This window comes from Neofelis nebulosa, chromosome 6 (genome assembly GCF_028018385.1).
Source record: "Neofelis nebulosa isolate mNeoNeb1 chromosome 6, mNeoNeb1.pri, whole genome shotgun sequence".
Taxonomy (NCBI): domain Eukaryota; kingdom Metazoa; phylum Chordata; class Mammalia; order Carnivora; family Felidae; genus Neofelis; species Neofelis nebulosa.
Genome location: NC_080787.1, coordinates 68814300 through 68826924, shown reverse-complemented (window position 1 = coordinate 68826924; position 12625 = coordinate 68814300). Strand labels below are relative to the sequence as shown.

The 12625-nt window shown below is 37.6% G+C and overlaps 1 protein-coding gene across 22 annotated transcripts in view; it reads right to left on the bottom strand.

Moving 5' to 3' along the window:
- The window catches only part of RIMS1 (regulating synaptic membrane exocytosis 1), a 493840-nt gene that overhangs the window by 211541 nt on the left and 269674 nt on the right, over positions 1-12625 (bottom strand). The gene's annotated exons all lie outside the window — the stretch shown is intronic.

Genomic DNA, 12625 nt, shown 5'->3' with positions numbered 1-12625 from the left:
CATTCTGTAGCCCAAGGTAACTCAGTTCTTGAAAGATATGGGATTAAAATTGTTCCCTTGATCAGTAACCTCTAGGCTCTCTTTCCTCCACAAGTCTCTAAACTTATAGTTCCCAGAACAGTGTATATGGTCAGCACCTCTCATTGTTCATGCCAGGCTCTCTGACTAGAATACCACATTGAATATTTCTGCCCAAATTCTACCCCAATTCCACGATGAAACCTTAGGATTCTGGCTTTCCTCTGAGTTTCTGTAGCATGAATTATCTATACATCCTATTTGGTATCATAGAAATAAAAGTATTTATTGAGCACTTGCTGTTTGTCAGGTACTAGGTACACAGAAGCCATACCAGATTATCTAATTTAATCTTCACAACTACTGCATGGGATATGAACAGTTATTCCCAATGGCAGAACTTGAGGTTTACAGAGGTTAAGAAACATACCCAATGTGTTCCATCTCTGGCTGTGCCTAAAACTCTGTCTTCGTGATCTTGGATATCAATTGTCTTCATAAAGTACTCAATAAGATTCTTGATGATCTTATGTTTTTTTATGGATGAAAAACAAAGGAGACAAATGCAAAACTTTCGTATTTATCATGTACGTACACAAGTATGGAGAAGCCTTAATCTCGTTCCTCCTATGAATGTTATTGCTATGAACCTAATTGTGCCCCTCACTCATACATTAAAGTCCTCACCCCCAAGTGAGAATATAATCATATTTGGAGACATGGATTTTACAGAGATAATTAAATTAAAATGAAGTCATTAGGATGGCCCATAATCCAATATGACTGGCATCCTTATAAGGAAAGAAAATTCAGACACACACAGAGGAAAGGCAGTGTGAAGGCTCAGGAAGGAGATGATCATCTACAAGGCACAAGAAAGGCTTATTTGTTTTGAGAGTATGCACGCACACAAGCTAGGGAGAGGATGAGAGAAAGAGGGAGAGAGGGAGAGGGAGAGGGAGAGGGAGAGGGAGAGGGAGAGGGAGAGGGAGAGGGAGAGGGAGAGAGGGAGGGAGAAGGAGAGGGAGAGGGAGATAGAGAGAGAGAGAGAGAGAGAGAGAGAGAGAGAGAATCCCAAGCAGGCTCCACACTCAGTGTGGAGCCCAATGTGGGGCTCGATCTCACAACTGAGAGATCATGACCTGAGCCAATATCAAGAGTTGGATGCTCAACCAAGTCACCCAGGTGCCCTGGAAAAGTATACACTATTATCTCAGACTCAGAAGAGTTTACTGGGGATTAAAGTTAGATATGCCCTTGGGCATGGGACAGGTGCTTAGAAAACAAAAACAAAAACAAAAAAACCTAACCACAGAAGTTCAGCTCAGTAATTAGTACCAAACACTCAAAGAAGATGGTTACAGGCAATAACTATTAAATCCAGAACAGCCATAAGAACCAGAGATACCCCACAATGTATGAAGAAGAATGATATACAAGGTAATATCTGGACTTCCAATATGGCAGTTGGCATCAAGAAAGTCAGTATCCAGAGGTCCAGCTTCTAATTTCTGGCCAGGAAACGGTGAGGGCAAGGCAATGTTTTAGTTCTAGAGGGACTTGGGTAGCAGAACTGGATCCACGGACAAAACCAAAACATGGCAAAAATCTGGTGCCTGGTCTCAGGAACAGGTTAGAAGCCAGGCTGCTGGGGCTGGGTCTAGACTGCAGACAGAACAAGTGGTTAAATTGTGAATGCTAATCCTCAGAGGGTCTGGCTGGAGCTGGGGACAAATTGAGTTCTAAGCTCTTCCAACTACAAAGAGAAAATGGCTTCGGGGACAGGAAATCAGGCAGGCCTCAACACCCATAATGTCTCCTTCCCTGTTCAATAGCTTCTGAATTCTCTCCCAGGTCTAAGATTCTGTTATTTTGTTAAATTGAACCAAAAGTAAGGACAACCTTCTCATTCACTGGATAAAATGGGTCAAAAACACTGCAGTATGATTCTGCATTTTAAAAGGGTACTGAAGAACAACTTACTGAGAGATAAAATAGTGGCACTAAAATCTTCAATATCAAATCTTTTTGTAAATGTATTTTGAAGCATAAATGTTTCCCCTGAAAATGACCTTTACTTATGAATCTTTTAAAACATTCTATGTTAAAATTGTAAGCATATATTACACATAAAATTTGTATGATTATTTTTGAAAATGTGGCCCAGATTTTAATTTAGTTTCTCCTGATTCAAGAATAGGAATATCTTTAAGATGTAACTAAATGACTAATATTTCCAGCTATGGATTAATTTAGGAGAAATATTATTGGGTATAATCATGTTAGATTTACAGGCTTAATATCTTTCCTTTTTATAGGATTTCCTTTTAATCACAACTCTTGTTTTAGAATCAAGGAGATTTTTTAGTAGTTATATATTAGGCGGAAATTGTAGCTCTGAAAAAGCCAGCTTTTCACCATGACGATTTCCAAAATTTGCTTAACACATATTCTTAGAATTAGCTCAGACCACACACATACATATACGCACCCACACAGGGAGTTATTTGTGTCCTCTCAATCTCTTCCTAAGATTTAAATTGCACAGATGATTAAAACTGCTAATGTCCATTCCATATTCACTGTAAGAAGAAATCAGTTCTCAGAATCCCTCTAAGGCATTTAAACGGTAGCATCTAACACCCTAAATCATGCCTCTATCAGTAGTTGAAAGGGAGAAAGAAACTTATCTTTCCCTCACCAATACCAGACAGTAGTCTCCCTTCTCTTTTGTGTATATTCTCATCTCTGTCCTTTATAATATTAACAAAAACCAGGCCAGGTAAAACTGTTGGGCTTTGGTGCTAAATGTCAACCTGTCCAACTGCTGGTCCTACAGTATTCTCTCTTGTCTGTATAGATCAAGAGGGTAAATTAAATAAAAAGCTAGAGAAAGTACTTGGTTGAAAGTTAAGAAGTGCAGGCAGAGGTCTATAAAAGTGTGTTCATCAGCCTCTGTGTGAATGGGCTAAGCAGAAGTACATAAACTGAAACAGGACAAAAGAAATGAGGTGGGCTCTTGTGAGAGAGTCACTATGGGCAGGGGCTATATTCTAATCATATATTCCAAAGCCTGGTAAATGCCTGTCATACACTAGGAACTCAATGAAATACTATGTAGAAAAGGTAAAAGAGAAGCCAATGCTGTTATAATTCTACATGGATCCATTGCTGTTTTGAGGTTCTGGTGGCAAAAATGCCAGTTATAAAAGACCCAGAAGATATCAAAACTGGTTATTTACAACTTAATGAAGGGGACACTAGATACCAGTTTTTTTCATGTATTCCTATTCATGCACATGATGAAAATTAAAATAAATATGGGCCTGATATGTAGTTACAATAATTCATTTCCCCTCACATCCTGTTCACACTATTATTCCACTTCTCAAACTTATTTTTAAATATTTATTTTCTTAGTTCTTCTAATGGAAAGTACTCTAATTTTTAAAAAATAAATTGCCTCTGTATGTTGACAGCCTTATCGAAAATATTATCCACTGGTTTCTAATTTTAAGATAATATTTATGGTTAAAACTGATTAGGGATGTTATGGGGCACCTGGGTGGCTCAGCTGGTTGAGCATCTGACTTCAGCTCAGGTCATGATCTTGCTGTCCGTGAGTTCAAGCCCCGAGTCGGGCTCTGTGCTGACAGCTCGGAGCCTGGAGCCTGTTTCAGATTCTGTGTCTCCCTCTCTTTCTGCCCCTCCCCCACTCATGTTCTTTCTCTCATTCTCTGTCAAAAATAAATAAACATTAAAAAAATTTAAAAAACTGATTAGAGACGTTAGCTCACTTTTTTACATCCTTTGCTTTCACAAACCAATTTCTCCTATTATACTTCCATATTTGAATATATACAAAATCTGGGGTGCCTGGGTGGCTTAGTCAGTTAAGCATCTGACTCTTGATCTTGACTCAGGTCATGATCTCATGGTTCATGGGATTGAGCCCCACATCGCGCTCTACACTGACAGTGTGGAGCCTGCTTAGGATTCTCTCTTCCTCACTCTCTGCCCCTCCCCTGGTCACTTGCTCTCTCTCTCAAAATAAATAAATAAACACTTAAAAAATATACATGTATACATAATCCTGTATTTCTTGTCCTAAAATTTCAACAAGCTATTTTAACTTTTGACCATTTTAGATGAGAATATTCATGTGCTTACCTGCACTTCTTCCCTGCCCAAATCCTCTCACCCCCATATTGGCCCGTTTTACCTTTATTTTGACATGGACAAAATATTTATATTCAATTATGTAAACATATATAAGTATTAAATGAGCAAGGGAATTCATTCTAAAACCTGAAAAACAGTAAGTGGCACTTACAATATTATTACATATAAGTATTCCAGAACCAAACAAAAATGATATGCAAAAATTAAATTTCCTTTTCTAGGGATGAACTGCCAGGCTTCTCGTTCACTCAGAGAAAAATGTGCCTAGGCTAATAGTTGAATGGGCTATTTCAATTAATAAAATAATGTCACACTTTTGTTTGCCTCATATTTGAAACTTGATTTTCCTTAATAGTGGTTGTTTTTGTTTTTGTTTTCTCAGTGTTCCTTTTTATTGTTGGAAAAAAAGAGACAGCCTTTCCTTATTCAGTCAATAATGCCATGTAATTCATTAGTCATTGGATATTTCTTAGAATCCATGACATTCTTCTTAACAAAGATTTTCTTCTTGGAACTTCCTGGAAGTGATTTCCAGTTTTAATTTGTACATATTGCTTTCTGCACATAATGTCATTCGGGGATTTCTTTGCACTGGATTCTTGATTCAGTTTTTGTTTCCCATTTGTCCCACTTTCTTGATTATTATTCTGTTTTCTTGAGTGATACATCTTTAAATAATTTTCTCGGAAGGAGACTACAAAGTAGGTTTTCTGAGAACCTGGAGTTGATTGAGGGTTTAGATGTACACAGAACTGTATTTCAAAATGGTTTTGTTCTTCCATACTTGAGAAACATTGAACAACTGTAGTCTGGAATCCACTGCTAATAGGAAGTGTAAGGGCAGTCTAACTCTTCTTGTGTATATGAGCTGGTTTATTTTAATTTCCAAAAGCTTATAGATATTTTCCCTTTTTCCTTCGCATCTTTAATGTTGTTGAACTTCCTCCTATGTTTCAAATTATGATCTCTGGGCTCATCCTCTGGGCTCCAATATATTTCCTCATGGGTCAGTTTCACATTTACCTCTTTTGGACCAAAAAGAGTTTATAGCCTTTACAATAGCTTTTATTTTAATGTATCAGATAAGATTATTTTACTTCCTGGTTAGGATAATTAACTCATACCTGAGGCAAGTTTGTGATCCTGAGTCCAGTCATATAGTCTTATATTTTGTCAAGTATTTGTGCCCAAGTGCTTTAGTGTTATGGGTTTTGGTAGCCACAGCTTTCTTTTTAAGCTTGGTTAATAACTTTAACTTTTCAAAAAATATTTTACACAGAGTATATCTGTGTGTTTGGGTGGGGAAGTTGCCCTGGGGATGGGGCTTAGACATTTCAGAATGTATCAAAGGTAACCAGGAATGTAGCATTTTGTACTATGTTTTTTGCTTTTGAATTACTTCTTACTTCTAAGGTCTACTTGTTTATCTTGATCTTTTCTAGTGCCTCTTGCTGGCGTTCTTCATAGTTTGTAGCCTTTGTTGTTCATTCATATTTAAGATTGAGTACTGGCTGCACCACTAGGTATTTACCCAAAGGATACAAAAATACTGATTCAAAGGGATATATGCACCTTGATGTTTATAGCAGCATTATCAACAACAGCCAAATTATGGAAAGAGCCCGAATGTCAATCGAATGATGAATAAAGAAGTTGTGGTGTATATATACAATGGAATATTACTCAGCCCCCCAAAAGAAGAAATCTTAACATTTACAATGACATGGATGGTCCTAGAGAGTATTATGCTAAGAGAAGTCAGTCAGAGAAAGACAAATACCATATATGATTTCACTTATATGTGGAATTTAAGAAATATAACAGACGAACATGGGGGGAAAGAGAGGCAAAGCATAAAACAGACTCTTAACTACAGAGAACAAACTGAGGGTTTCTGGAGGGGAGGTGGGCAGGGGGATCGGTTAAATGATGGGTATTAAGGAGGGCACTTGTGATGACATTGGATGTTGTATGTAAGTGAGAAATCACTCAATTCTATACCTGAAACTAATTTTACACTATGTTAACTAAATAGAATTTAAATAAAAACTTGTAGGGGTGCCTGGGTATCTCAGTTAGTTAAGAGTTTGACTGGATTTCAGCTCAGGTCATGATTTCAGTTTGGGAGATTGAGTCCATGTAGGGCTCTGTGCTGACAGTGCAGAGCTTGCTTAAGTTTCTCTCTCTCTCTCTCTCTCTCTCTCTCTCTCTCTCTCTCTCTCAAAATAAATAAATAAACATGAAAAAAAAGAATTTAAATAAAAACTTGAAAAAGAAAAAAAAATTGAGTACTGGCTGGATTTCTGTGTGTAGCTGGTACGAATTTCCATGTAAGTCTTCTTACCAATGTCATTCAAATGGACACTAACAGTGTCTCTAACATCTGTGAATGAATGTTCGAGAGCTAATAACCTTCACTTTAGGGTAAACAATGTGTGCAACTCAGCATTAAGCTATAAAGGTGGGGGTGCAACAACCCCAATATCTGAGTTTTGCTCAGGCAGTCCACTGGACTTTTTTCTTGATTTCTATCTAGGGATTAAACGTGGGGTAGCTTTTGTTGTATACAAGGAAGTAAAGAGGAGAAGGGAACAGTAAGGAGAATAAACGGCTACTCTGTCAACATATGTTGAATGAATCTGCCAGTCTAAAGCTTTCCTTCTTACAGTGTCTCTGTAAGGCACTTCACAGCAAACAGTCTTCTCCACCACCACATCCTCTTGTTCACTTGGAAACCTCTTATGCCCAAAAATAGGCTACTTTCTTCTTTCCATCTTCTCAAGAACATCTCATGTGCTCATAGCTCACTTCCTTTTTCTTCACTTTTGTGGGATCTCATGGGATAAGAAAAATAAATGCTTAAGTTTGGGCAGCCATTTGAAGAGGAACCTCTTTTAAAGTTGCATTTGTTTTAAAGTTATAATTTTTTTTAAATGTAGCCAAATTCTTACCACAGAACCTGATTTTATCTTGGTGCATCCTATCTCTCTATAAACTTTCCAATCAGAGTCTTCTGAATAGCCAATAAAAAATGTCATGAGGGCAGAAACGATGGCTATGTATATGTGCGTATTTATTTACTTAGCCACTGTACCTCTAGAACCTAGCACAGTATGCCTGGAATGCAGTAGGTTCTTATAGATACTTTGTTTAGTATCATGTGTATCATCCAATATTCATGTAATACTACATATAAATTAATACATGAATAAATCTGACCAAGTTATTTAATTGCAAGCCCTCTTAAGACTATCAAAAGGATATAAAATGCATTCTTCGCTGTCAAAAAAACATAAGTAAATCAATAACTTCTGGCCAGAATTAAAAGCTCTGTGAGCAGCAGGCACTGTATTGCTGGAGGTAAAAGAGGATACTCCCAATATTTTTAGTTTAATGATTAAAGAATAACATAGAGAACTACGTTTTCATTTACAGAATTTAGTACCTGATTTTTGCAAAGGTTCCAATTCTTTTTCCTTATTCTTCAATGATTAAATTGCTATGTACCTAAACTTAATAGTCAATAATTCATAACACCTAAAACCTATGCTCTGGTCCCTGGAAACTGTCTTTGTCTTTAGGTGGAAAATTCATACCTGTAATTAAAGATACATAGCCTTATTTGATACCATTGCAGGTATCATTTCTTAGAATAAACCAGATATCACATACCTCTAAAAGGACTGATAAATACTACCCAGCAGTAATAGCTACAAACAAACCAATAAGCCCTTATTATACAAATTGACCTCAGAAGCCATTCACGGAGTACTTTCAAAGTTCACAGGCACAATCAATTTGTGTTGTATTTTCTGAGTTTATTCAAACAGTAAGCAGAAGGGGATAAAAAAAGGAAATCCTGTTATCCAATGCCAGGCTCTTCTTCTAACTAGTTCTGTCTGAGGATTTATACTTTAAATTCCTTGTAAGTGTAAGTAGCTTACTCTCCTGATCAAGGCAGCAATACTTCTTTGTTTCTTCTCAGAACTGGTGCCATTTCTCTCCTCCACATTGGCACCATCTTTGTCTCTTTATTTCTCAAGCCTCTCTACTGAGTTCCTTGAGGAACAAAAAAAAATTTTTTTAATGTTTATTTATTTTTGAGAGAGAGGGAGGGAGGGAGCAGGGGAGGGGCAGAGAGAGAGGGAGACACAGAATCCGAAGCAGGCTCCAGGCTCTGAGCTGTCAGCACAGAGCCCGACGTGGGGCTCGAACTCACAAACTGCAAGATGAATTTGCAGAACTTCACGAACCAGAGATGAAGTTGAACACTTAACCGACTGAGCCACCCAAGTGCCCAAGATCTTGAACCCAAGATTTTTTAACAGAGGAGCTGAAATAGTATTTAAAGTAAACAGTACTGGGGTGTCTGGGTGGCTCAGTTGGTTGGGTGTCCGACTTCAGCTCAGGTCATGATCTCACAGTTTGTGGGTTCGAGCCCTCCATCAGGCTCTGTGCTGACAGCTCAGAGCCTGCAGCCTGCTTCGGATTCTGTCTCCCTCTCTGTTCCTCCCCTGCTCACACTCTGTCTCTCTCTCTCTCCCAAAAATAAATAAACAGTAAAAATTTTTTTTAAAAAAAGGAAACAGTATTAAAATGAGAGGCATGCTAGACCCCAGTGCATAGATTTTTGTGACTAAATATAAATGTGCAATCTTAAATACTGCTTTGTATTAAGAGTTTTGGACCTTCATAAGAGAGGTTCAGAGTCTCTGCATAGACAACAGACAACCCAGACCCCAGGGAGGTCCAGAGATAAAAAGCTGGTGGTCCTTGGGCTAGATGCAGCCAGTAAATGTGTCTGGCTGGCCCACAGCATGTTTGTAAACAATGTGAACCAATTCAAGAATCCAATTTCACATCAAAATGAAAGATGTGGAAATACAAAAACTTCATTCTTAACTTTCATTTAGAACAGCTATCCCTTTAAAATGTATGAAAGCTTTCCAGTTTTCCTCCATTTGATATTTATTTATTTATTTATTTATTTATTTATTTAAGAGAGAGGGAGAGAGAGGGAGAGACAGAATGAGTGGGGTAGGGGCAGAGAGTGAGGGAGACAGAGAAACCCAAGCAGGTTATATAACCTTAGGATAAAGCCTGATGCAGGGCTTGATCTCACAGTTCTTGGGATTGAGCCCCACATCAGGCTCTGGGCTAACAGTGCAGTGAGATCATGGCCTGAGCTGAAATCAAGAGTAAGACGTTCAACTGACTGAGCCACCCAGGTGCCTCTCTAGCAAAAAGTTTCTAAAATCCTTGGAATTTCCAAAGTGATGAAAGTCATAAAGGTATCTATCTTTTGTCAGGTTAAAGACGTGACTTTTGGACCACACCTAAGGATGGGTGCTGGTTGCTTGGAGAATCAATCATGTGATTGGCGGATTGAAACTTTATGTTCTAGCCCCCTGACTTCCTGACAGAGGAGTACTAGAAGTTGAATCAATTACCAATGGCCAATGATTTGATCAACCCTGCCTATGTAATAAAGCCTCCAAAAAAATCCAAAAGTATTAGGTTGTGAGAGCTTCTAGGTAGGGAACATATGGAGGTGCTGGGAGAGTGGCATGCCTGGAGAGGGCATAGGAGCTCTGCACCCTTTCCCCAGAACTTGCTTTATGCATCTCTTGCAACTGGTTGTTCCTGAGTTCTATCATTTTATAATAAATCAATTATCTAGTATGTAAATGGGTTTCCTAAGTTCTGTGGGCTGTTCTAACAAATTAATCAAACCCATTAGGAAGTTGTGGGAACCTGTGATCTATAGCCAGTTGGTCAGAAGCATTGGTAACAGCCCGGGCTTATGACTGGCATCTGAAGTGAAGGTCAGTCTTTTGGGAATGAGATACTAACCTGTGGGATCTGATGCTATCTCTGGGTAGGTAATATCAGAATTGAATTAAGTTGAATTCTCAGACATCCTGCTGGCATACGAGAACTGCTTGTTGGTGTGGAAACTCACTCCGCTGCACACACACATATTGGAACTGAGACCAGAACCCAAAATAATGGGTTATAATTAAAATGCAATTTTAATTTCTGTCTCCCCCTGCCCTTTAAATTTTATTCCATGGGGATAATCTTCCCTTGACCCTGAAACTCACAACATGGCAGCCACTCTCCTAAGCAATCTCTTCCCAAATCATTCTTCTCACCCCATTAGATCCTATAAGACATAAATATAATTCTCACACCTTTTCTTTGCAGTTATATAAATGAATGATGCTCTCACACTCATTGTGACATTAAATATCTATGGAATAGGTAGCACGAGCAAAACCAAGACAGGAAGAATGCTAATTTAGTATCCTATTTTATATGCACCATCTCATCAAACCACTCAATAAAAATACCACACAAATACTCTTAGCTCCATTGTGCCAATAAGAAAACTAGGACATATGAAAGTTAAGTAAGTTGTGCAGAGTCACAGGATACTGCAGATTATCAGGGCCAGTTCCCTAGATCGTCCTTAGTAGACAATAGTGGGGTTTGGTAACAATGGCATTAATAGCACAGAGAGCAGAATTTCTAATTCACTTTGAAATAGGAAAATTTCTATGCTACATTGATTCTAAAAAAAAGTATGCTCTTTATAGTTATTGTTTCATTTGGCAAACACTTAGTTGGGATTGGTTAAACTATTAGAATAAGACAACTATTTTGATTGGAGTGTATTTTCAAGACATTTATTGAAAACAGATTAATTATCAGAGAAAACAGAGTTGTCTGAATCAGATAAATACACATGTGATGCCCCTGTGTTCCCAGAAGAAGATACTTTACCTCAACTTCAGAAGTGTATATAGTCAACTAATGTCCCCAGAATGATAATGCCTAAGGAAGGAAGACAGTATGCAGAGGCAATAAGTTCCTCACATTACACCAATTCCATCCTTGCAATTACCCATGCCACTTGTCATTTTTTTCTTTCATAATCTGTTGGTATTGTGAGATTCAATTCTGACTGATTCTATGCCCATTGTGATTTAAAACACATATTCAGAAAAAGCTGATGTAGAGTTCTTTAAGAAATGGGAAAATATACATATACATATACATATACATATACATATACATATACATATACATCCATTAAGAGCTATCTGCATACCAAACAAGCACACCCAGTTACATTTTAATTTAACAATTTATTGTTTCAGGGAAATAAAATATGTGCTCACAAAACAATATTCGGTCACAGAGGCAGCAAGAGTACACTCACCATGGGACTTTTAAAAAGACCATATAGACAGTATGCGTAAGTGTATGCATGTTGACTTCTAAGTCAAACATAAGTCATCAGAAAGTGTGCTAAAAAGCCAAATGATCCCATATACATAGAATATTTTAATTTCTGTCTCCCATTGCCCTTTAAATTTTATTTCATGGGGACAGTCTTCCCTTGACCCTGAAACTTAAAACATGGCATCCACATTCTGCTACATAATCTCTTCCAAAATCACTGTCCAAAAAACAGTTATTTTAACTTCAGATGCAATAATTATAATGCCAGAGTAAACTTTCTTAATTGTTCCCAAATACATATATCCATTCATCCATCCATCCACTCACCTATTTATCTAGACACAAAGATAAATAGATGGATACATGTGTTTATATATGTATATCTACATCTATACTTATATCTATCTACCTACCTACCTATCTACGACAGAGAGAGAAAGGAGACAGAAGACATAGAAGGGGAGAGGACACAGCCATGCAGTTTGAAGATAGAGAAGATGAGGAGGTAAAGTTACTTTTTTATAAATTTATAATATTTAGCACATAATTTAGCAACTATAAAACAAGCCAAAAAACTGTAAAAATAGTCACCTCAAAATATAACTAAGAAGCACTACAAGGATGATTATCACCACCATCAAATTTAGGACTGTAGCCAATTTAAATCTGAGTGAACAGCAGCAGAATGATGTGAATCTTCAAAACAAATACATAATTTCAACATTAAAATGAAATGTTTTCTAGACCAGCATTATGTTATCCAAAGGAACTTTCTATGATGATTGCTCCTGAGCACTTGAACTGTGGCTTAGTGCGACTGGGGAACTGAATTTTTAAGTTTATTTAATTGTAATTAATTTAAATAGCTACACGTGACTATGGTATAGTACACAGTGCAGGACAAGACAGAAAAAAAAAAGTCAGCGTATCACACAACACTGTAAAATATTTTGTAGGGGCTTCTGGGTGGTTCAGTCAATTAAGCAACCGACTCTTGATTTTGGCTCAGGTCATGATGTCACCAGTTGGTGAGTTCGAGCCTTGCATCAGGCTCTATGTTGACAACACAGAGCCTACTTGGGATTCTGGATCTCGTGCTCTCTCTCTGCCTCTCTCTCAAAATAAATAAGCATTAAAAAAATAGAGGTACATTTGGGGCACCTGGGTGGCCCAGTCA